This window comes from Dromiciops gliroides, chromosome 3, assembly GCF_019393635.1.
Source record: "Dromiciops gliroides isolate mDroGli1 chromosome 3, mDroGli1.pri, whole genome shotgun sequence".
Lineage (NCBI taxonomy): Eukaryota > Metazoa > Chordata > Mammalia > Microbiotheria > Microbiotheriidae > Dromiciops > Dromiciops gliroides.
The window spans coordinates 79,742,789-79,769,413 of NC_057863.1; the positions used below are offsets into that span (position 1 = coordinate 79,742,789).

The following is a 26,625-nucleotide window of genomic DNA, read 5'->3' on the forward strand; positions in this document are numbered from 1 at the left end:
ATTTTAGCTAAATTGTTTTTTAAAATCTTTTGCTATTCCTTGTTAAAAGGTAACCGGGCAGCTAAGGTGGCGCAGTGGATAGAGCACTGGCCCTGGATTCAGGAGAACCTGAGTTCAAATCTGACCTCAGACACTTGACACTTATTAACTGTGTGACCCTAGGCAAGTCATTTAACCCCAATTGCCTCACCAAAAAAAAAAAAAAAAAAAAAAAAGAAGGCTTACTTAGTAGGAGATATGGGTATATTCAGAAATGTATGTGACCTAAAATGCAAGATGGCAATAATGTTTTTAATTAAAGAATAACAATGTTACAATGTTTTCAAGTAGTCCCTCTCTTGCCAGAGACTCTGACTAATAAATCATAATATATTTCCATAGCACTTAAGGGTTTACAAAGCACTCTCCTCACAAAAGAAAGGTAGAGGCAGCACAAGGACTTACTCATGATCTTGCAATTTCTAAGTGTTAACAATCAGAACTAGAACCCAGATCTCTAACTCCAAGGACAGGGATTTTTTAACTACTGTATACTGTTAGCATGAACAAATTATGTATGGGTATTCTTCAATCTCAGTTGGAGTCAATAGTATGATATGGTAGCTAAAAAGGCAATCTGAGCTTAGGCTGCATGAAGAGGGACCTAATGCCCATGCTCGGACTAGGAAGATGACATTCTTGTGTTCTTTTATCTGGGTCAATCAGTATCAATCAATAAATCAAATAGAAGCATTTGTTAAGTACCTGTTTGTTGTATGCTATTCTAGGTGATGGGATACAAAGACATAATTGAATCAATCCATCCCTCAAAAAATCTATGTATATGAGTATCTGCATATGCAGATGCATGTGTGTGTGTGTGTGTGTGTGTGTGTTGAGTTTTTTTGTTTGTTTTTGTGGGGCAATGAGGGTTAAGTGACTTGCCCAGGTCACACAGCTAGTAAGTGTAAAGTGTCTGAACTCAGATTTGAACTCAGGTCCTCCTGAATTCAGGGTCAGTGCTTTATCCACTGAGCCACCTAGCTGCCCCACCCCCCACATATTTGTGCACACATAAGGTATATGCAGAAAAGATGAAATATGGTTTGGAAAATAAAGTCCCCAAGAGCTGAAGGAATGAGGAAAGGCTTCATATAGAATGAGATGCCTAAATTAAGGCTCAAGGGAGATTTGGGGATTTTCTAAGGTGGAGGGGAAAAGGGAGTAAACTCCAGGCATGATGAATGACCAGAATGCATCTGAAGCACAGTGATCAGTTCTAGGTGACAAATTTAATAAGGACACTGGTCAACTGGAGAGCATGCAGAGGAAGGCAACAAGAATGATGACAGGTCTTGTGTAAATGTCATAGCAGGAGGATTGGTTGAGAAGGAAATGAAACTGTTTAGCCTGAATGAGTTTAGACCTAAAGGGAACATGATAGCTGTCTTCAAGTATTTGAAGAGCTGTCATGTGGAACAGGCATTAGATTCGGTCTTCTTAACCTGGGAGGACAGAACAGAGAAACAAAGAGAAGCTGCAAATATGCAGAGTCTGGCTTTAAGTAAAGGAACACTTCCTAAGAATTTTTGGTGTTATTCAGTTATTTCAGTTCTGTTTGACTCCTCATGATCCTATTTGGGGTTTTCTTGGCAGAGATATTGAGCAGTTTGCCATTTCCTTTTCCAGCTCATTTTACAGATGAGGAAACTGAGTCAAACAGGGTGAAGCAACTTGCCCGGGATCACACAGCTATTAAGTGTCTGAGGCCAGATTTGAATTCAGGAATATAAGTCTTCCTGACTCCAGGCCTGGTGCTCTATCCAGTGTACAACCTAGCTGACCTAGCAAGGCAGATCCAATGGATATTACTATCTCTATTTTACATATGAAGAAACTGAGACTAAAGGAGGATTAATTTATGTGAATAACATTACATTTCGTGCACAAGTATTCTGCCTTGTAGTCACCTACTTTTCTATCATGCAAATAGGTCATGCTCTCATGCCAAGAAGTCTAAATTTTTCACTTTCTGAAAGAAAGTACTATATACTCACATCATCCTGGAATTTGAAACTATAGGGTACCACCGTGCACAGAGCACTGGGCATGGAATCAGGAAGACCTGAATTCAAATCTGAACTCAGATACTTTTTGTGTCATCCGTTGTAATTTGCTTAACCTCTGTTTGCCTCAGTTTCCTCAACTATAAAATGAGGATGATAATAATACCTACTTCTTGGGGTTGCTATGAGGATAAAATGAGATAATAGTTGTAAAGCACTTTTTAAACTTTAAAGTGCCATATAAATGCTGGTTATCATGATCATTGTTGTTGTATTTGTCATTGTATGAAATGAAGGCTACTGAACTATGATATCAGGCCAGCGGCTCCTTGAGTGAGTGTTTAAGAGACATGGAATATGGGCAACATCAACCCTTAAATACATTTGGTACCACAAGGCCCAATTTAAGAATCCTTGATCTAAAATATGAATTCTTAGCTTCAGGGTTATTGAACATTTTTTAAAAAATGATAACTGTATTTGAATATGATGGGTTGCCTTTGTAATCCTATGTATTTTATGCATTTCAAAACATAATACAGAGAAAGAGTCCGTAACACATGAAAAGGCTGAGAATCTCTGTAGTAGACCAAAGGCAAGAATCTTCTTCATTAGGTTATCTGGTCATCAAGAACACTTACCCTATGCATGTTATGCACAGATATAGCAGGAAGACTTAGAGGTACTTTGTGCTTGTAGGAAAGCTGAAGACTGGAGTCAGGAGAAACATTTAAATGATTTAGTAATGAGAAATTCATTCGAAAAGTTTCATGGTGAGAAGGATTTTCATGACATTTCTATAAAAGATTCATGGATCTCAGTGTCTTCAAAAAGTGAGCTCCATATTATTTAAAATGACAATGTTTTGACAAGGAACAATGTTTTCATACATCTGTGGGATTTTATTGTACCAATCATTACAACCTTAGAATATATTAGTGCGGTTATCCCGTTAGAACGATCTTTGAATACTCTAATGCACATAGGCCTTCCATATTAGATTAGCATTAGCATTAATTAGAAGAAACATATAATCTGAAACTTGTTACTCATCCTGTACATATTTTAGCTGAATGATTTTGGGTTATTTTTATCATTAGACTTATAATTAAAGTTAATCAAGACCAGATCCCTACTGACAGAAATGAAGAATTAAAAAAATAATAATTTCTGTAAGGTTCAATTTATATGCAGTGTTAAAAAATACCTGTGCTTAGAAGATGGAAGTGGAAAAAGCAAGTGTTGAGATCAAGTAGAAGTGGTAGAACAGAAGTGATTGACAAAGGAAGTTTTGTTTCTCAATATCTGACTTAAATTTACCTCTTTGTAACTTATGCTCACTGATCCTAGTTCTGGGGTCAAGAGGAATAAATCTAGTCCCTCTTTCACTTGAGCACCCTACAAATTAATATTTAAAGATGTTATCATATCTCCTTGTGTCCTCTCTTAGCCAGGATAAACATATCAAGTTTTTTTTTTTTTTAAACCAATCCTTATATGGTATCCTTCATCATCTTGGTGGCCATCCTCTTTGAAGACATTGTCTAATAATATTGTCCCTAAAATGTGTCTCCCAGTACTAAGACTTCTGAGCAGAGTACAGTACTATGGTACTATTACTTCCCTATACCTCTCAAACTTAATGTAGCCTAAGAGTGTATTAGTGGGATGGGTATAATGGCTCATGCCTGTAAACCCTGTTATTGGGAAGGCTAAGGCTGACGAATCCCTTCATCTCAGGAGTTCTGATCTCCAGTGGGTTAAGTCAATTGAGTGTCTGAACTATGTTTGACACTAACGAGATAATATTTGTAAATTGTTTAGCACAGTGCCTATCACATAGTAACCACTATACAAATACTAGCTATTATTATTATCATTTTTACTTATTCTTTTAACAAACATGAAGAATGCCTATTTTCGGTCTAATCCTATATTAGCCACATATGGTCAAATAGCAAAATGCCCCTAAAACATTGCTCCCAAACAGTTTTTGCATTTGGATCTGCTAGATGGGTGGAGTTTCCAATATTTTAAAAACTAGTTTCCAATATTAGCTACCTGTGGTAGCCATTAATGTTTTTCTTTTCTTTTACCTGGGGAAAGGTCGAATCTTACCTTCTCCTTGCCCCCAGTGCCCAAGGCAGAAGATTTTTTTCTCTTCCAGTTAGGGAAGGAAATCTTTGCTGACATTTGGCTCGTTCCATTGTTGCCCAGAATTGTGACCCAGAAGGCCATTACTGAGTTGAAATGAAACTTATTCACCGTGCCAGCTGAGTTGGATGGAAAAGAAAGCATGCAGAATTCTTATCAGTTGGAATTCCCTCACAATTTAGGCCTGATCCAACTGGGGCAGTAACCATGCACTTCCCATCTCATTCCTTTGAACAGAAATGTCTTTATACATCCTATAGTGAGTTCTGGAAATCAGGTCGATTTTTATGACTTTCTAATTTTTTTCTTCCTGCCAGACTTTTTGATTTAACACAAAGTTTTTGGAATGCCCCAGGCATGAAACCTATTCAATTAATGATTACATATTTGGTGATAGGAAAACAGAGGCTTGAAAAAATTCAAGTATACAAACCTAGCTATTTCTACAAAAGGAAAATGTGATGATCTTATTTTTGACCATAGAATACAAAAATCTGAACTAAAAAAAATTAGTACATACTAAAATTGAGTGTGCATGGGCATGTGTATTCACCTTCTGCATTTCTTTTTACTTATGAAGGGACTGTGGACGAATCACTTCATATCTGGCAGTACTTTTGTGTCACCACTACAATGTGTGGGTTCCCCTCTTATTTTTAAACAATCAGACTAAACTTCATGCCTCAAATGCATACTTTAGCAGTTCATTGTAAGAATTTAACAAATATTTTTTGATTGATTACTTGACACCAGGCAGACAATCCCAATTTTTCCCAATGCCCATTTCTATAGTCTAAACTTGGCACATAGTAGGTACTTAAAGATACTTATTGATTGATTGATTGGGAAAGGGTTTTTTTTTTTATGGGGGCCATCATTTGCAATGAGGCCAAAAAAAGAGAAGATAAAATACATGATTCAAGGACTAAAAGTAATTAAATAAATTAAAATCCCGCATTCTGTAATCCAAAATGAGATTTGTCTGTCTTTTCAAAAAGACATTGATTTAAAAGACATTCAGTAAAAAAAAATCCTTGAAATTATATTTTAAGTCATTTTTAACTTAGTTATTAACTTCATTAAGACCTGTGTTCAAGTCTTGCCTTGGAATAAATTGAGCAAGTCTCTTAATCTCTCAGCATCTCAGGCAACTTTCTAAGACAGTAAGTCTCATAGCCTGTGTAAATTTGTACACCTGAAATCACAGGTTCAGTGAAAAATAAAATTGGAAATTATTGGAATTTGGAATTATTGGAATTAAAAATTCAAAATGTTTTTAAAATCAAAGTTCGTTTGGTTTTAATATGCTAAAACTTAAACAATTCATGTTTTTGAATGTCGGGAGGCCTAATCTACAAAAGAGTCATTTTTTTATAGAAGGGTCATAGAACCGGTACACTAATGAATACAGTTACAAGATCACAGGAAGGCACCCTAGATATTATCTAGTCTAATACCTTCATTTTATAGATGAGGAAAGTGATGCTCAGAAAATCAAAATGAATATTCCAAAAATGGTGGGAACAATAGCCTAACTAACCTCTGGCCTCACCCAAATTAGGTGTTCCTCTGAAAGGGAACAAAGCTCTCCCTTGGACTTGATTATCTTAGAAATCTAAGGCTAAGTTCCCTTGATGAAGCTTTCTGGTGGCTTCTGGCCACATTGACATGTCTTCCATGTCACCTAAGGCTCTAACAAAACCTCACCCATGAGAAGCCAGACCAGTTATTTTTGAGTCACCACACCCTGCTCACTAGATACATTTCCACAGGGAGATGAGGGGGACCTTATCTATCCAACATAAGAATCCTTGTTTAATTAAATTTCCTTTTTATGCTATAGCTAAATAAACCTCCTTTTGTTGACTATTGAATGAATTATGAGGGCCTCATTACCTTCCAACCTGAGCCTAAACTAAAAAGGGGCCAACCTAAGATAGGTCTTCCTGTTTTACCAAGCTAACCAAGGTAGTTAGTGGTGGGGTTAAGTTTGAGTCTAGGCTTCCCTTTGTCTCACCATTTTTGAAGAGATGTAAATGTATTCATTTAATTTTGAATGCAAAAATATCCCAAAGAAAATCAGAAGATTTTCTCAGATACAATGTCCATACTTGTCCTTATGCTGAGATATTGATGGCAGGTTTTGGAGTTCAGCTGCAGGGTCTAGAAAGAAAGCCTGTGACTGGAAGCATGTGATTTTGTTTGATAAGACATTGTAGGTAGGGCCTCAGCCATAGTTTCCCAAATGTTTGCTCCTGACTGTTGCCCCCCTTCCTTCCTGGGAGGGGGCAACAAGTTAGTAGTCTCTTAGTACTGTTCCTTCTTGTCTCTTTTTTCCCCCTTCTTACTGGTGACGAGAGAATAGCATCTGTTCTGTGTTCTAGGCCTTTTTTCCTTCTGGGAAACTAAGAAGGAATAGCATGCTCCAACCTTACTCTGTCCTACCTCTGCCTTGATCCAGAGTTGAGCCAAGGAACAGAAGCTTGGCTTTGTAGCATGCCTGCCTCTCTCTCTCTCTCTCTCTCTCTCTCTCTCTCTCTCTCTCTCTCTCTCTCTCTCTCTCTCTCTCTCTCTCTCCTAGAAGTTACAAAACAAATGGATGGTCTGATTTCCAGGTCAGCTGCACTAGGCCCAGGAATCCAATGACATCCTCTTTCTAGGAATAATTATGTGTCTCAATTGAAAAGAAATATTGTTAAGTATTCTATTTTAATTATATGGGAGTAATTTTTGATAGATCTATATTTGAATCAGTTAATATTTCTTCTAAGAGACAACATGCTTAGTAACTATTGAATCTCTATGTTTCTGACTTCATGTGTATTATGGGTATTGTATAACTTGCACTCTCAATGCATAGGTGACAAGTTTTAGGGAGAGAGAATTTGGAACTGATGATCAAAAATGAATGTAAAAAATTAAAAGATGCACTAAATCAAAAATAAAATTTCTGTTTCTTCTAGCAAAATTGTGTCTTTATTTTATTGGTGCTCTATGACTAAGGCCTAAAGATACCAGGAATCGGGTCCTGTTTGTTTGTGTTGTTATTTGTGTCCCAATAGACTTAATGGCTGATGAGAATTGGAGGTTCTCTTTTTCTAGTCTGGAGACAGGAAGAACCAGCTAGAAGTTCAGCAACAATATGAGGTTAAGTGCAACATCAGAAATATTCCAAGGTAGTATATGATTCATTGGCAAATAAAGGTGTAGAGTGGAGAGCTATCAATTCACTATGGACTATGGGGGCACAGAAAGTGTTAGAAGAGAAAGGATTCCAGTAGGTATGATTTGGGTAGGCAGAAAGTGAGTGGATAAGGAATGTAAAGTGAGGGTAGCAGCATGATCAAAAGCAAAAAGGAGGGAAAACACAAGTTATAGGTTCCTATGAGTGACCACTCCCAACACACAATCACATAATCAGTTGGCTGAAGCTTAAACTAGAATCCAGGTCTTCTCACTTATTTCTCGTGATATTATGGTTAAATCAGGGACAGCGCTTATTCTAAAACAGGTGAAATCTGTGGTCTCTCTCATCCCTTTTTTGTATCCCTTTCCCACCTTTCAGTCTTCTCTTCTATCTCTGTATACTCAATACTACCATTTCCTCTTGTAATTTGCTACTTCACTAACAATTTAATGAGGCATCAAGGTGGTGCAGTGGAGAAAGCACTGACTCTGGAAACAGGAGGACCCGAGTTCAAATCTCACCTCAGATATTTACTAGCTGTGTGTCCTTGGGCAAGTCACTTAACCCCAATTGCCTTAAACATCCGGGACCATCTCCAGTCATCCTGATGTATATCTTGCCACTGAACCTAGATGGCTCTGGAGGAGAGAGTGAGGTTGGTGACCTTGCACAGCCCTCCCTCACTTAAATCCAATTCACTGGTAGTCATGACATTACTCAGATGTCATGGTCCTCTTTGAGAATGAAGGAACAACAATTTAGTATGAATCATTTCTGAGAATCACAGAATGTTAGATTTTAAAAGGACATTAGATTCTATCAAGTCTACTTTTCTCATTTTACTGACAGGGAAACTAAACCCAATATAGGAGAAACTTGCTAGAGGTCATACTGCTAGTTCTTAGTGGCAAAGAATCCAGCAAGTTTAGAGATTCCTAATCTCCTGATTCTATTGCAGTGTCTTTTTTTTTTCCCAAACACTAAATATGCTACTTTTCCCAGGAATATTTACATATTAAAAGCATACGATTCAAACAGAAAGTAAGAAAGAATGAATTTCTAACAGTAGAATTTTAGACACTCTAGTACCTAGGTGAGAAAGAGGTACAAAGGCCTTTGTGACACCCCTCAGAAAATCCCATGTAAGCTGTTGCCCTGTGTTGGCTTTCTTTAAGAATGTTCCTTGCTGCCAGATAAGATCAGAACTATAGGGATTAAAAATTCTAAGGAATTCAGGGATATGGTGCCACATTAATTCAGCCTGTTCCTGAAAATGGTACATTTGTCTCCCATCCTTTCTGGGCTTCTATTTTCTTGGCTCTTATAACTCCCAGTACTGACCTCCACCTCATTAGCTCATTCTACATTTGACTGTGGGCCAGAAGTCTAGGACATTGGCACAATGAAGAAAGAAACCATGCTTCATTTGGGGCTCTCAAGGACACATGAGCAATTTTTACATCATAAAATAAAGATAAGAGCCGATTATAGAAACATGAAACTGAATAACATAAGGGCATGCTGAAATAGCTTTTTAACTGCTTCAGAAGCAAAGCTACCTTGTTCATTCATTACATTTGTTTTCCTGGTCCAGTGCCTTGCACTTAGTAGGTGCTTGACACAAGGTACTATGACCCTTCCTCCCAATAAACATTAAACTGTTGCAGATTTAAAACAGCATTTACTAAGATGCAAGTGATTTCTCCCTTTTGAGTATCTAATGAGAAATGAACAGGCGAAGAAAGGGATTCAATTCCAGGTTTAGAATGTTGTTTGACATTTTTAACCACATGAAATAGAGAGCCGGGCATTTCAGACAGACCGACTGACAAGCATTTTCTTGCTAGATTCATGGTAAACCAAAAACTGTGATGCCCACACCTTCCCTAAGGCAATATAAACCATCTGCCTGACTTGTAAAGGAAACCAAAATTCCTCAGGAAGCTGGAAAATGCTTTTCAGGAATTATCAAAAGTGAAAACAGGCTTTTGCTTTGAAGAAGACAGAGGCTGCCAAGCACAACCTTAATTAAAAGAAAATGAAGGGGAGCAAAAGAGAGGAAAGGAGGAAAGCAGGGAGGGAGGGAGAGAAATGAAATTTGGAAATTTTCTGTTTGATGGAAAATTAAATCTGCCAAATGTTTATAAGTTCAATTGCATCAAGAGGAGAGAATTTTGTTTTCTCTGACAGAGTAGTATAAAGATTGCCAAAAGTTATAGGCTAAAAAATATAACCATTTTTGGTTATGTATTTTGATATTTGCCATATTTTCATAAACAACTATGGGTAAGGAGAAAAATTGATACTTGCTGGTATCCATAAATGTTTTAGTTTATTTATAGAAACCTTTTAACCATTTTTTCCCCTGATAATCCACAGTTACTTTAAGGTTATATGAAGAAAAAATATCAAGTAACATTTCAATATGTCTTCTTCAAATATAACAGTCTTGTTTAAAATTTCATCGTTCACACACATCAGTCTAATAATATATTTGCAATTCACACATGATACATTCTTAATACATTAAACAAGAGACTTCTCTACAATGCATTTAAGGGGCCCAAGTAGATTTTCTCTCCACTATGTTTTCTGCTAACCAGGGTTTCTTTTTAATCCCCTTATTTTTGAAAAAGGAAGTTCTCCTTAGAATCTTTAATTCCCTAAACAAGGCTCCCTCAGATTGTAAACATATGCAAGGCAGAGACACACAAGACAGGAAAACAAAAACAAGCTTTATACACAGCCTCCCTAGTACCAAGCACTTTCTAGTATCACAGCAGTGTTCCTTGGAGAAAGATCTCTCAGGTTCTTTTGGCTCCCCATTCTTTATTCAAGAAAGATCATTACCGGATATTTTGGTGGGCTTTGTCCAGATGGGTTTTAAATGACTGCCTTCTTGGCACCTAACTCCTCACTGCAGTATTTACTTTGGAGAAGGCAAACTTTCTCTTACAGACAGCACAGATGCCTCAGAAGGAAGTTGCTTTTCTGTGGGCAACCGAGATCCATGGCGTTCAAACAAATAAACAAACAAAAATATTTTAACCCTAAAGAACTTCAGCTTAAAAAAAATGACTGAATCATCCAAGAAGCCAAAGTATGAAAAGGAGGTTTGGAGCAAGGTTAACCATGCTTGTGACTATCCGGAGGTACTTTTCATTACCCATCAATCCCATCTCTGTACATGCTGGAGAATTAACTATGCAATGACAATATAACTATAACAACAGCATAGCCTCCCTTCTAGAAAAAGGATGATGATTCCCGCCCCCCACCCCTCCGCAGTGGGATGCAACACATTTAAGTGGCTTGATGCCTTGGGAACTAGATTAAAATACCACCCACTCATAAGCAAAGGGAGAGGGGAGGAAAAGGACTTTTAACCTTTAAGGAAAAGCCAGTGGCAGCTCCCTACTGCAATGCAGCATTTCGTGGATCCCTGAGCATTCTGCAGTAAAGGGAGGCTGGAACTTGGGCGAGTTTATTTTACAGGGTACTTTATCCGGAAAATGTGTAACTGACAGAACAGCCTTCAAGCAACGTTACCTACGGTGTGCTATCCTGGCATCTGCTTTTGGAAATGCTTAAAGAAAGACCCTGAATGAGAGACACCACAAGGACTGTCTTGGGGGAATTTGGGGGGCGGGGCGGTTACTGGGCAGTCAAAATGCATCTGGGAGTCTTGCTAATGCGTAGAATGTGTGGGAGAATGCCTTTTGTTTTATTCTTTTGCCTTCTGATTTTTTTCCATTTTATCCTTAAATGAACATACTGAGATGATGCTTTATCACTTTCTCGAACAATGCCCCATACCTTTACATGATGGCATTTCTAAAACAAGACAGTAAAAGCTTCTTTTCTTCAATAAGCAATTTGCATCATTTTTTGGTTTTGTTTTTTAATTTTTAGCACCCATGCTGCTTTAATTCCAGTAGTTTTCTAATCTTGTAGGGTGTATACAGAGTCAACATATATCATAGTTTTCCTCTCCTCACTGCCCCCAAATAGAATTAGTATCAATTAACTGATGTGTCTAATAAATTTGAGTATTGGTCCTCAATTAGAGAGTGAGGCTATTCTGCAATTAGCATAATCAAATTTTATACAATTAAATAGAATTTAAAAATATAATTGAATATGTATTTAAATGTAATTAAATTATTATACAATTTGATCACTGTTTGATTGCTTATTATTTATCTAATTAGCTTGGCTTGTTTACCTAAATGGTTCAAGTCTATTCATATTATAGGGGGGTTACTTAATTTGATGGTGGGTCAGATTGGGGAAAAAAAGGGACCTTGCAAAAACAGTCTAATCTGGATAGTTTCAGCAGGGTTGACTGAAGCAAATATAGATAAATCTCTCCAATTCCTTGCCCGCACAGCATATTCCGACAGCAACAAGAACATTCCGTGGGTGGCTGAGTGGGAGGAAAGAGAGAGAGAGAGCAAACTCATAGGAAAGCACGCTTCCTGCTCAACTCTTTCCAAAATGGCCAAATAATGAAAGCTAAAGGCACTGGAGAGGATGGAAGGGAGATGCTGATTCCTTTTGTTATTTCTGTATCTTCCTGGTTGCTGATGTAGAAACAAGACTGCTTTCTGCAGCTTTGACACAATCTACATCCATTCTAGAGATAATGGAGGCCTGCCAGAACAAGATCCCTTAGCTTCTCTCCTCTGTACCTCAAAATGTCTTTGCTGCCACGCTGTTGCCTTTGCTGAGGACTTTGCTTCAATGGCTACATGAACAGTTGTTGCAGATATTGCAGATGCCTGTTCAGGCACACGTCCTTTTCAACTCTGAGGTTTTAGGATTTGGGAGTCTTTCATTTCCCTGGTCACTGTGATGACAATAATGGAAAGGGGGAAAAAAACTTCCACAATGAAAGATATGCTACCTTCACCCAATAATACTAATGACCATTCAGAGATACCCTAATGATCATGAAGTCATAGCAAAGTGGTTTTACTTAGACATTTTTCTGTCTCTCTATTTTAGCCTAGTTGAGATTTTCACTCAACTAATTTACCAATATTTAGATTTTAAGATTCATCTGTAGTTTAGAAGTCTCTCCTTATTTCTGATATGACCCATGTCTCTGATTTTGCTATGAATTTCTCGGTTGAGAGATCACGTAGCGTGGAGGAAAGGAAGCTGGACTTGGAATCAGGACACTGGTTCAAATGCTCGGAAACTCAGAAAATAGCTATGCCATAATATGCAAAGGATTTAAACCCACAGAGACTCAACATCCTTGTCTGCAATATGGGGATAATAATACTTGTGCTAGTTAACTAACATAGTGGTTATGAGGCAAGTGCTTTGCCAAACTCTTATAACATATATTTTCATATATATGTAATTAATTATTTCGTGACAGTTCTGAAAAAGCTTAAGACACAATCAGGGGGAAACTCCTTGCTAAGCACACCTTGATGAAATGTTACAAGTTCAAAAAACTGGGCAGATGAAAAGTATCTCTCCTATAGAATGGTTAAACCTTGGACTGAAGATCAATCAGCTTGGCATCATACATACACACTAAAGATGGAGCTTGTGCCCATATATTTGACTATGGTAAACAGTATGCTCCCTAATAATTCCTCCCTTGTTTTTTTTGTTTGTTTTTTTGGATCAGATCAATGATTTTAGAGGTGAATTTCCAGTGAGAGAAGGCCCTCTACCAATGGTGATTGGCACCTACTTTGGAAGGTATAGTCTTAAAGAGGTGCTACAGGCAGGGGAATGTTCATAACTTCATTTATTCTTAATACATCACTTTTTTGTCTCTCAGGATTGAAAAGCCACTTGAAAAGCTTGTAAATGTATTTAGAGGGTTCTGAACATGAAACTCCTAGCACAATGCCTGGCATACATTAAGTGCTTAAGAAATGCTTCTACATTATTGACAGGCTAAACCTGATATTAAAAATAATGGTTGTTCTAAACCTATACCAAATAATGCAGTCAAATAGAATTTAAATGGCTATCAAATAATATGTTTGAGAATTAGCAGAAAAAAATCCCTAGGGAGAATACGCTCCAGTGATGGTTAATTATGCAATGACCTGAACCTTGAAGAAAATAGCAAGTTCCCACCCATTTGATTTTTCTTTTGAGGGGAGGTGGAGAGAGAAGTTTTCTACATGCAGATGGAACACCTGGTCTTTCAAAGGTATGACAGCAATTCCTTTCTCTTTTTAAAAAAATTTAATCTATTTTCATTTTGAATTTAACAAACACCAAATAGGGCGGGCATTTCCATATACATATACTAGAAAGAATGATATCTATGACTATAGATCTTAATGCTTCTATTTTTAAATATATAATTCATTCCTTAAACTGCTTTCTCATTCTTTCTGGGCTTCCTTTAATTTCCTTCTGGGTAAGGTTTTCAAAAAGAGACACCTAAATGACTCTCTTTTCTTTTTCTTTCTTCCTTCCTTCCTTCCTTCCTTCCTTCCTTCCTTCCTTCCTTCCTTCCTTCCTTCCTTCCTTCCTTCCTTCCTTCCTTCCTTCCTTCTTTCCTTCTATCCATAATTTTTCTACTACCATATCTCTCTACCCCTTCCTCCCCTACTCTCAATCTTATTGAACATGCCAATCTTTGTTGTTGTTTTCTTCCTACTCTAGCTGTCAATGGAGATGAACCTCTCTTAAGCCAATGAGATAAAATCATTCTAATATCACCTGAAGTTAAACTTGACTATGTTATTGGTTCATGCCAAACTGGGATCAAATTGAGAAAATTATAGGTGAGTCCAAGTTCTCCTTTCCAGTTCTGACAGTGTTCACCCATCCCACTAGACCTCATCTTTCCATGTTCATTTGGCCAACTGCTAAAAGACCAAGCCTCCAACAGCTGCCTAATGTTAACAAGAACCAAAGACCTTGCAGCAGGTGGTACCACCTCTGCCTACAAAATTCCAGCCCAAACAATCTGCTCCAAGCTGTAGACAAATCAGGAGAATGTGCTTATGACTCAGCCTTTTAAGTAGGAGGATTGTTATTGTTATTTTAGTTCCTGCCAGGATATGTAGGCAATTTTCCCACTTTCTATCTTGTTTTAGGTATGGGAGAGTCCCCTGTAAGAGTCCCCTGGGAGGCGGGGAGAGAGAGAGAGAGAGAGAGAGAGAGAGAGAGAGAGGGGACTAGGGGACTTGGGGTTATAAGACCTGGCTTGGGGTCTCCCTTCTATGCCTCAGTTTCTTTGCCAGAAAAATGAGGGAGTTAGATCAGAAAATGTCTAAAACCCCTTTCTACTCAACAATTCTGAGAATAAATAGTCAGAGGCTTCTTGGGGCCTGCAAATTATTGCTAGTTTGTGGTGCAGGTTAGAGTAGGAATTTATAAAGGCAACATTTCATATTCTAATTTACTAACATCTTTGGTTTGTGTGTGGGTTTTTTTTTTGTTTGTTTTGTTTTGTTTTGGCTGGGCAATGAGGGTTAAGTGACTTGCCCCAGGTCACACAGCTAGTAAGCATCAAGTGTCTGAGGTCAGATTTAAACTCAGGTCCTCCTGAATCCAGGGCTGGTGCTTTATCCACTGCGCCAACTAGCTGCCCCCTGTTTTGTTTTGTTTTGTTTTAATAATTTTAGTCTCTTTTAAAAATCATTCACCCAGAATGTTCTGGAACAGAATTTGAGCACTGATGGAACAGCAATTAGTGTGACTCTGGGTATTCATTTTCAGTGAAAATAACTTAAAATTCTAATTTTTTCCTCTTTTATTTAAAGCCACTGGGTGTATTATGGCCTTGTTGTTTGATTTCTTCTTGCCAAGTAGCTGAAAAGACCTTACAAATATAAATACTTAAAACAAGTTACTGCTTCTCTGAATATATTTTTAAAATCAGCTCAACTTGAAAAAAAACTGAGGTTGAAAGGATGGTTCTCTCTCTCTCTCTCTCTCTCTCTCTCTCTCTCTCTCTCTCTCTCTCTCTCTCTCTCTCCTCTCTCTTTCTCCCTCCCTTCCTCCCCTTCTCTCTCCCTCTCTCTGTCTCCCCTCTCTCCCTCTCTCCCTCTCTCTCTCTCTCTCTCTCTCTCTCTCTCTCTCTCTCTCTCTCTCTCTCTCTCCTCTCTCTTTCTTCCTCCCTTCCTCCCCTTCTCTCTCCCTCTCTGTCTCCCCTCTCTCCCTCTTTCTCTCTCTCTCCTCTTCCTCCTCCTCCTGTTGCTGCTTCTCTTCTATCGCTGTCTCTCTGTCTCTATCTGTCTCTGATCTTCCTTCACACCAGCAACATTGCTGTTATACAGATGCCACATTTCCCCCATCCTCATAGGGCAAATAGTTTGGATTTTCCAATTCACTTTTAGGTGGAGATAGGGAGCCATAGAGACTAGCATTGTAACTAGCCTCCAGTACACACAATGAAGCAATTACAGACGAAGGGTTCTAAGTCCAAGGATCTAACTACTGAGTATTTCCATTTCTTTTGCCTTCAGAAAACCCCACAATCATTAAAAATGGTGATGAAAGAGAAAATCTAGTTAGGGTTTCTTTTGAACTTCTTACATGCTTCACTAACACTCTCTTAGGGTGCAGGATAGGGAAATAGTCCACCGCAATCAAACTGAAGTATTTTCCCTTTTAAGTTTCTTTTAAATTTAAGAGGTTGTGTTTACCCAGTGTCGTTTCTGGGAAATGAAATAGATTTGCATTATTATGCCATGTGAAAAAGCAGTATATGTTGTGTCCTATTAGACTTGAATGGCCCAAGGAACCAATGTCTCACCCACTGTTCTACTAGGAAAAACATAAACAAGATGGGGTGTAAAAAAAGCTTAATTCCTTATCAACATATTCCAAGTGTATTACGTCACATATACTATATGCTACTACCCTAACAAATTCAATAAAAATATTAAAGCACTTATTATGAATGCAGTTACCAGACTGAAAGATCAGAAATACAAATATGAATAAGGGACTGTCCCAGTCCTCAGCATGCTTATAATCTAGGAAGCAAGAAAAGATGAAGGAGTTCATTAACAATGATAATACAAGGCCATATGAGATTGGTGTCCAAATAAAGTGCCGTAAGAATTTTATAGTGAACAAGGACACTTCTGTTTGTGTGATCAAGGATTGAATTCTATAATGGGTAAGATGCTTCCCCTCTTTGGGACCTCACTTCTACATCTGTGAAATGAAGGGGTTGTACTGGATGAAACTTTGAGATCCCTTCCTGCTTGAAATCTATAAACCTATTGGATTTTGGATCCTTTGCTCTTTCCTTGTGGTGTTCAGATTATATGGTGAACTTGACCCTTGCTCTATGAATTATATTAAACATTGTAGAGATTCCTGACTACCATATACATCTCATTCAACTCAGGCTTTACATAAGAGTTAGCGGTTGATCCAGGCTTTGAAGGAGAGCATAAGTTTGGTTAGCAACATGAAAAGCTGACATGGCAATTTTTGCAGTCTTCTCTATAGATTTATTCATGAGTCTCACAGCAACCTCATAGGGGTATCATTATTCCCCTTTTACAGATGAGGAAGATAAGGCCCACAGAGATTAAGACTTCATCATGGATCACAAAGGCAGTAAGTACCAGTAGCAGGATCCAAACCCACATCTTCCTGACTCTACTGTACCACAAGTAAAATGGCAGGGGGCAAATGTGCTTCACACATGAGGACAAATTATATAGAGAGAAGGAAGCAGAACAATGAGGGACCCTAATTGGGAGAATCATGAGTAATCTAGTCTTAATACAGCAAAGAGCATATGAAGTAAAGTAGTATGGAATAAGGTTGGGAAAGTATAGTATATGTTATTATTGTGGGGGCAGGATCCCTTGAATGTCACACCTCAAACTTGGTAGATTGGGAGAATGAGGTTATATATCAGTGGCAGAAACAGAAATGAAATGTTGTGGGGAGAGGCAGATTTTTTTTATGCTGAGGAGAGGAGGGATTATGATGAGTCTGGTTTTGGACATGTGGCATTTGAGGTGGCAACTGTATACCAAAGTTGAAATATCTAGTAAACAACTAGGTAGTATCTTGAATAGAGTTCTGAGCTTTGAATCAGGAAGCTGTGAGTTCAAATACTGCCTCATGAGTGACCTGGACAAGTCACTTAACTTCTTTCATCCTAATTTCAACATCTGTAAAATGAAGATAATAATAGCATCGAACTCACAGAGTTGTAAAGATCAAATGTAAACATATATATATATATATATATATATAATATATACATATGCATATATAGTACTTTGCAAATTTAAGAGCTATGTAAATGCTAACCATTATTACTGTTGTTATTGATGTTATTGTTATTTGTAATATGGTTCTGGGGGCAGCTAGGTGGTGCAGTGGATAAAGCACAAGCCCTGGAGTCAGGAGTACCTGAGTTCAAATCCAGCCTCAGACACTTACTAGCTATGTGACCTTAGGCAAGTCACTTAATCTCGATTGCCTTCAAAAAAAATATGAGGGGCAGCTAGGTGGCACTATAGTAGATAAAGCACCGGACCTGAGTTCAAATCCAGCCTCAGACACTTGACACTTACTAGCTGTGTGACCCTGTGCAAGTCACTTAACCCCCATTGCCCGGAAAAAAAAAACAACCAAAAAAAATATGGTTCTAGAGTTCAGGAGGGAGATTGATGGTCGCTAATGGGATAGAGTTAGGGACTGCAGAATGACAAGATTTCAGAGCTGAAAGAGACGTTAGAGATCATGCAATTTAACTTTCTAATTTCACCTAAAAGAAACTGAGGCTAAGATGTCAAGTGAGTTGTTTAAGGTCACACAGCAAGTTAGAGGAAGAGCTGGAACAAGAACTACTTTCCATTCCAAGTGTTATCTATGTACCACACCATGTTGTATCTTCTAATGAACATCTTGTGGTAAAGGTGAAGTTTGGGTCTTCTCTTCTGAGAAGTGATAGCTGAAATCATAGGTATGGATGAATCCACTAAGGAAATTGGTAAAATGAAGAAAGGGGCACAAAGACACAGTCATGGGAACTGCCTAAATTTAGGGTATGGGTGGTGGAACAGAAGTAAAAGAAGTAGCTCAGGAAGTGAGATAGGCAGAGAATCATGACAGTGCAACTTCAGGGACACAAGGGAGGAGAATGGGTTGAAGACATGGTGGTAAACAGTGTCCCATGTTGCAGAGAAGTCAAAGAAGGTTCGATTTGGTGACTAGAAAGGCATCGGTGACTAGCGACAACACTTTCAACAGAGCAATGGTAAGAGAAATCAGATTGCGGGAGTTGAGGAGTAAATAGGTGGTGCCAACATATATCTCCAAATTGCTCTTTCCTGGAGTTCAGAAATGAAGGAAAGAGAGTCATGGGAAGTTTGCTGGAGAAGCTAAACAGATAGAGATTTCAAATAGCAGATATCTAAGAATAGAGGCAGAGAGGAAGGAATCAGTGGAAAGGGAAAAAGTGAAGATATGCAGGGGAAATAAAATGATTGTTCAAGCAAAGATGACTAATAGGTGAGAAAGAAGAGGATCAAGGAGGGTTTACCCTTGACAAGAAGAGTCAGCTCTTCTTGTGAAAGGAGCAAATGAAAGGGGAAAATGTACAAGGTTATACAGTAGTTTCATGGTATGGGAAGGTGGAATTGAGAGAGCTCCTGTTGAAGAACTATAATTTTCTCATATGGAGGCAAATTCATAAGAAAGGTGGGAAGGATGTTGTGAACTTGATGAAACTAAAAGAGAATTTAAGCAGACAGCTAATAAGAGATAAATCAGAAGAAAACAAAACTACCGAGGAGCAGTGAGAAATTGGTATTATATTCAAATTAACTTAATACAAAGATTATCCTTCCTCCCCACCCCCCCAAACACACACACACACACACACACACACACACACACACACACACACACACACACCTCCAAGGAGAAAAGAGAGAACCCTGGAATAAAGAAATGGTGAGAAATCACTACGCATGTGGATTCAAAACAAAACAAAACAACAAACCCCGATAACAACAACAACCTTCAAAGGGATGGAGAGATTCAAAGATGAGGTGCTGATGAAATAGCTGAACATGGGATCAAGTCTGAATATGTAGGCATGTGAATACAGAATGAGGTGGTAAAAATAGGAGAATAAGGAAGACTTGGGAGCTTAGAGTTCTCAATGAGAGCCAAGAGAGTGCTTGGTAGGATAAAAGGCATAACAAAGGTGAAAAAAACTGAAAGACTGTAGTTGGAGATTGACATTTCAGATTTACAAATCTCAGCGGGAAACTAGTTTAAAGTAATGGTGAGATTTAAGGTATCACTATCTAGGTGAGGGGTGGAAATAGAGTGAGATAGGCATCACAAAAACTAAAGACATAAGGAGTTCTGAAGCCTTGTTGTTTGAATGGTCACCAACATTGATATTGGAGTCACCCAAGATAACGGTAGGGAGCTGGTTATGGAAGAAGATTGTAATCTGGTACCTAAACCAATGAGGGCAGTGAATTGTTCTGTGCAAAGAATAGAGGAAAGGATGTTCTCATTAGATTGCTTCACTTCATAGGAGTAAAAATTGTTGAGTGATGCTGGCAGATGAATGATACGGATTTAGTTGAGGGGAAGCAATGAGCATGCCAATTTTGAACATTTCTCTCCATAGCTGAATGTAAATGTCCTGAGAGAAGGGACTGTCTCACTTTAGGATTGCAATACTCAAGCATCTAACACAATGTATATATATATGTGTGTGTGTGTGTGTGTGTGTATGCAGAATGAATATTAAAGAGAATAAATGCAAAACACATGCAAGGCAGTTAAATACAAAGAGGTGATGAGGGAGTACATCTTTGGCCAATGCAAAGCCAGTGAATTGGAATGCCTGGTGTAAGGAAGGGAGAGAAAAGGTCAGTTTGGATGGATAGTAGAATTTGGGTGGGAAGTGGTCAGTTAGGGATGAGGCTGGAAAGGATAGGTTCGGGCCAGGTCATGTAGGCTTAACAGAGTCAAACATAAAAGGTTTATATTTTATCCTATAAGCAATAATAGGAATGATTTGTTGTTAGGACTGAACTCAGAATCCTTTCTGATTCTTAGAACCTCTGAGAGCCTGTCCCCCAATGGCCTTGTAACATCCAGGATTGTTACCACCCTGAATACTTGATAAGAATAATAATCAGATTAACTGAACAAGGTTTAGTTCCAGCTCTGTCACTAACTAGCTGTGTTACTGGAAGCAAGTTTTTTTTTCCTCTCTCTGGGTCTCACTTTGTTCATCCATAAAATAAGAAGGTTGGACTAGATTTTATGTAAAATCCTAAGAGTCTAGACCTAAATCAATAAAAAGTAGCATTCTGTTATCCAACAAGAACAAGAACATAGTGCACATTTTGAGTCTTTCACAATATTATGAATGCTGTGTGCCTCAGAGATACTTCAAAGAATTAATTATGACAATACTGGATAACAGTTAGAGCCTTATGTGAAATCAGCATTCCATATTCTTATTACTATATTAAATTCAACCAGTTATTTATTTTTAAATGCAATTTTGGTACACTGTGAACCAGTAGGAGTTGGTATTTTACAATTCATAAATATATTTATTTCTATCTGAAGCAGTTGGTAGATTTTTTTGATAAGGAAAGGCAACTCAATAATGAGATCTCCTGCCCCTCCCCAGAACCCCTCAATAACCACACAGTAAATAGAAAGGGTCTCACCAAGTTAAGCAGATAGCAAAGAAGCAAGGCTGTTATGTCGTCTTCTTAAAGGATGAATAAGATGATCTGGGTTTCTATAAAGAAAGATGGGAAAATATTAATGATTTCTTCTAAGTATTTTATATAGCACATTTTAATGAAAGAGAAAAACAAGAGAAAAGACATGTCCTCAGGCAAATCATATAAAGGGAATGAATAGGGAGGGACTCCACTAAAATTGTGGTTCTTTTATCTGGGAGATGTGACTAAAAAGTAATGAGATGAAATTCCATAAGACACCTAAGGACAAAACCATCCTCTGGCAGGCATACCTTAGATGCTGTTATGGTCTCTTCCTCTCTTTTTATCCTGCCACTCAAAAGGCTCCATTAGCCAACCATTTAGCTGAAAATGCTGAAGTGCTCCTTTAGATTATGTTAAGAAATTAGCACAAAGCACCAACTCCCCCTTCAATGTCTTGTCAAGCATTAACATGTTTATTATTTTTCATCATTACAAGAAATAACTTTACAATGCTGAACAATAAGCTGGAGAGTTCAAAAGTTCTTTTGCACTGCCCAACAACTAGACTAATTAGATTTTTATTCTATTGCTAGGTTTTATTTTAAAACTAAATGGTTGGGGGCAGCTAGGTGGCGCAGTGGATAGAGTACTGGCCCTGGAGTCAGGAGTACCTGAGTTCAAATCTGACCTCAGACACTTAACACTTAATAGCTGTGTGACCCTGGGCAAGTCACTTAACCCCAATTGCCTCATTAAAAAAACAAAAAACAAAAAAACAACCCTCCCCTAAAACAACTAAACAAACAAAAAACCCTAAAAGGTTGGGAGGCAGCTAGGTGGTGCAGTGGATAAAGCACTGGCCCTGGATTCAGGAGGACCTGAGTTCAAATCGGGCCTCACACACTTGACTCTTACAAACTGTGTGACCCTGGGCAAGTCACTTAACCCTCATTGCCCTGAAAAACAAAACAAAACAGAACTAAACTAAATGGTCTTGGTAGAAGCCTAAACACCTAATCCTGCCATTCTGGGCTCTAATATATCCTCTTAGGCTTATCTCATATCACTCCTGTTCCTGTACTCTGCGTTTAAATCCAACCCAACTATTCTTCATCTTGGATTCTTACTCTTCTCTCTCCTATCTCCATGCCTTTGTTCCTACCACTGCCATGCTTACAATAGATTCTTTCTCTATCTCTATTGAAATTCTTCTCTTCTTTCGAGGTTTAACTCAGATGCACCTTCCTTTAAGAAGAATCCCCTACAATTTTTCTGCCTACTCCAGACTAGGTGCCCTCTTCACCTGGCCTTCCTCTCTGCATTGAATGCATACTCCCTTTTATCACCCCATTAGGCCATAAGCTACTTAAGAGCAAGATCTATGTCATAGCCATCTTTGTATTCCCAATGCTTATGCTGGGTTCCGCATGTAGTAGGTGTTTAATAAATGTCTGTTGAATTGAATTGAATGAATTGAATTCTGTGAGCATGGTTTCTATTAGAGTAGGCAGGCTGCATTGTAATCTGTGCCTTATGATTATGTCATACTTTCATTTTAAGGATTTAGAAGACCCACTAGTATTATTCCTTTGTTCAGATAGTTTAGACAATTTGAAAAAGGCCTGGAAGTAGCCTGAACACATATTATTAAATCTAATGTGAACCTCCAACCCAGTCATTATGGTAGAAGTTGGCTATATTATCTGCAAAACACCTTTGCTTTATTTTGCTTATTCCTCTGGGTTAACCTGGTTTATTGAGACCTTGCTTTTCTGCCTCTCTTCACCCCAATCTACTTCTGGGGAGTGAACATAAACTCATAAGATGTTAAAGAGTTGAAAGGAGCCTTACAGATCATCTCAATTTATAGATGAGGAAACAGTCTCAGAGAAATGGGGCAGCTGGGTGGTGTAGTGGATAGAACATTGAGCTTGGAGTTAGTAATACTCATCTTCCTCAGTTCAAATCTGGACTCAGACTCTTATTATTTGTGTGACCCTGGGCAAGTCACCTAACCCTGTTCACCTCAGTTCCTCATCTATAAAGTGATCTAGAGAAGGAAATGGCAAACCACTGTAGTATCTTTGCCAAGAAAACCGCAGATGATATTACAAAGTTGGACAAGCTTGAAATGACTGAAAAATGACGACAAAAGGCCCAAAGAAGGAAAGGGAAGTTATTTGTTCAAGGTAACATACTGATAGGAGGCTCAGCCTGGATTTTCAGCCTCCAAGTTCGGTGTTCTTTCTTTTATCCAGAAGTTTTCTTTCTGTAGCTTCAACAACTTTAACCTTCACTGCTATCTGTGTCCATTATATACAACCTTTGGACCATCAATGCAAAATCATCTTTTAATCCAGTTCCATGGTCCTGAATATCTTTCCTATCTTAGTTTTGGGTCTTGCATCTAAAGGTTTTACCTAATTCAATGTTTACTACCTTTTTAACAACAGAATGGATCAACATTCCTCTAACTCATGCTTTTTAACCGCTGCAGACAGAAATGGGATACTGTGAGTAGGAAATGCGCTGTCTGAAAAAAAAATTCCACTACAACATGTTTAATTACATGTTATTTGGATGTCATCATGACAGCTTATCAGGTCACTGCTTTTCAGCTTTGGACCTATGATTTTTGCTTTAAAAATATTATATCGGGGCAGCTAGATGGCGCAGTGGTAAAGCACCGGCCCTGGATTCAGGAGTGCCTGAGTTCAAATCCGGCCTCAGACACTTGACACTTACTAGCTGTGTGACCATGGGCAAGTCACTTAACCCCAACTGCCTCACAAAAAAAAAATATTATATCAAGGAGGATATGCTTTTCTTTTATTTTCTTTTTTTTTTCGGGACAATGGGGATTAAGTGACTTGCCCAGGGTCACACAGCTAGTAAGTGTTAAGTGTCTGAATCTGGATTTGAACTCAGGTCCTCCTGAATCCAGGGCCAGTGCTTTATCCACTGTGCCACTTAGCTGGCCCTCCTTTGCATTAAATTATGATGTCAAGGAGGACATACTTTTAAAAACATGATACTCTCTAATAAAAAGCAGGTCATAGGTCAGCCCTACTAGCTCTTTCTTCCAAAAAGACTACCCACATACAATAATTAACTGGCTCTTGCCCAGGCTGCATTGATTTTACCCAGCTAACAGGATGCAGTGGAATTTTAAACAAGCTAATTAAGCTTTCTCTGGCTTTGTGGATTGATCAACATAGAGGAGCCAACTGAACCTATTAAACGTCTAAGGTTTTAAAAGACATTTTGAGTGTATTGTTGCTAAGAAATTTTACCTGGTTCATTTTCAAACTCTGTCTTAGTTCCAACTTGACACAAATGAATTTATAAAAGAAATACCACTTAAAATATTCTGGGTTATTGTACTACTGTTTTGTTTTGTTTTGTTTTGTTTTCAGGGCAATGGGGGTTAAGTGACTTGCCCAAGGTCACAGAGATAGTAAGTGTCAAGTGTCTGAGGCCAGATTTGAACTCAGGTCCTCCTGAATCCAGGGCCGGTGCTTTATCCACTGTGCCACTCAGCTGCCCTCTATTTTGGGTTATTGTAACTCATAAGCTACCATAGGTTAAATGAATATATCTTTAGGGGAGAAAACAGAAATGATCTCTGTATTAGCACACACAACTACCTGCTAAACAGTACGAAGGCAACACTTTAAAGTGATGATGTTGACAGTTTTATGACTCTTCTAACAGCTCAGGCTGACAGTGGTATTACTATTTTTTCCTCCAATAAATTCAACTGCTTGATTCCCCTTCTAACCAGGACTGTGATTTGACTTGTAATAAATCTGATTCTGTTTTGTGGATGCATGATAATGTTCTGTATTGGGCATTCGTAGCAATGACATTTTTGTATTCCCCTCAGTACTTAGCACAATGCCTTGGTCACAGTAGAACCTCAATAAATATTTGTTAAATTAATAACTGCAAGGAAAAATAGCTATAAGAAATATTTTCTTTCTTTCTTTCCACCATTTCTCTATATGTGCCATTTTCCTCTATTTGACTGAAGTCGCCTTTAGGTCAGGGACTGTCTTAATTTCTTTTATTTGCATTATCAACACTGTGCCTGACATATATTATAAGTGCTAAATTAATATTTTTATCAATCATTTATTTGTTCATTCCTTCAATTCCACATTGTCAATGTTTGCCTGCCCTTCTTTCCTTCCTTCCTTCCTTCCTTCCTTCCTTCCTTCCTTCCTTCCTTCCTTCCTTCCTTCCTTCCTTCCTTCCTTCCTTCCTTCCTTCCTTCCTTCCTTCCTTCCTTTCTCTTTTGCCAGAGCAATGAGGGTTAAGTGACTTGCCCAGGGTCACACAGCTAGTTAAGTGTCAAGTGTCTGAGGCCCGATTTGAACTCAGGTCCTCCTGAATCCAGGGCTGGTGCTTTATCCACTGTACCACTTAGCTGCCCCCAATGATTGCTATTTCTTTATGAAGAGTTTCATCTTTGTGTCTTGGTAAATGTGTATTTGTTATGTACATACATTCATTGCAGCTAGTAAAATGGATCAAAGTAGAACAAAAAATAGAAATAAAATAGAAACATCATTATTTAAGTTTTAAAAAATATATGTAACACTGTTTTACCCATAGATGGGTTCCATCGGTCAGTCAGTCAAATACTGCAGGAAGCTACTGACCTCTCTGTGCTGTCCTTTGGGACCCCTTCTCCAGGATAGGAGAGCTCTAGCTCTTTGGCTCCCTGTGTCCAAAGAAGGGGTTGTTCTGCTCCTCTGTCACCAGCACAGGTGGTGAGAAAAGAGAGGTCAGAAGTAGATGATGAGGCAGGGCAGGGAGGATGGTCACACTATAGCCCGGAGCAGGAAGGATAATAAGGCGCCCAGGGCCAGGCCCAGGGAGAGGAAGAAGGCCATGATTGTACCCGCAGTCTCGGCCTCTGAAGGTTTCACTTTCTTGGGGCCAAAGCACATGCAGAGGCTGGCGAGGTAGCCATTAGAGAAGGCAAAGAATATCATGAAGATGATGAACCAGGCATCATGGTGGAAGATCACAGGCAGGTTATTCCTTGGATGAACATTGCACAGCATAAATAACTTTAAGGGGGAAAAAGGTATTTATGTATTACCTGGAGATTAAAAAGGATCTTCAATTACTGCCCCAAAATTGATAGAACTTAGAGATCTTCAAGCCAACATCCCTCAGTTTTACAAATCAAGAACCTAAAGACCAGAGGGGTTAAATGTCTTATTCTAGGTCGGAGGGATATTAAGTCACAGAACCATAATTTGAATGCTAGTCTTTTGACTCCAAATCCAGTTTTTCTTCTACTGTTGAAAACATAGATATAAGGGGCAGCTAGGTGGTGCAGTGGATAGAGCACCAGCCCTGGAGTCAGGAGGACCTGAGTTTAAATCTGGCCTTAGACACTTGACACTTACTAGCTGTGTGACCCTGGACAAGTCACTTAACTCCAATTGCCTAAAAAAATAATGGATATAGAATTCATCTGATGATTGTACAGGAATAGGTCTCATGGAGACCTCTGAGATCTAAACCCAGGAAGGCTCCCTCTTAG

At 38.5% G+C, this 26,625-nt stretch overlaps 1 protein-coding gene across 33 annotated transcripts in view; it reads right to left on the bottom strand.

Annotated features, from left to right (window-relative positions):
* MAP2 (microtubule associated protein 2) overlaps positions 1 to 26,625 on the bottom strand; it is a 374,226-nt gene that overhangs the window by 112,165 nt on the left and 235,436 nt on the right. For all 33 annotated transcript variants that reach the window (XM_043992416.1, XM_043992415.1, XM_043992401.1 and 30 more), the window contains one exon: positions 21,063 to 21,136. The gene's annotated coding sequence lies outside the window, so the exon portion shown is untranslated. The remainder of the gene's footprint in view (positions 1 to 21,062; positions 21,137 to 26,625) is intronic.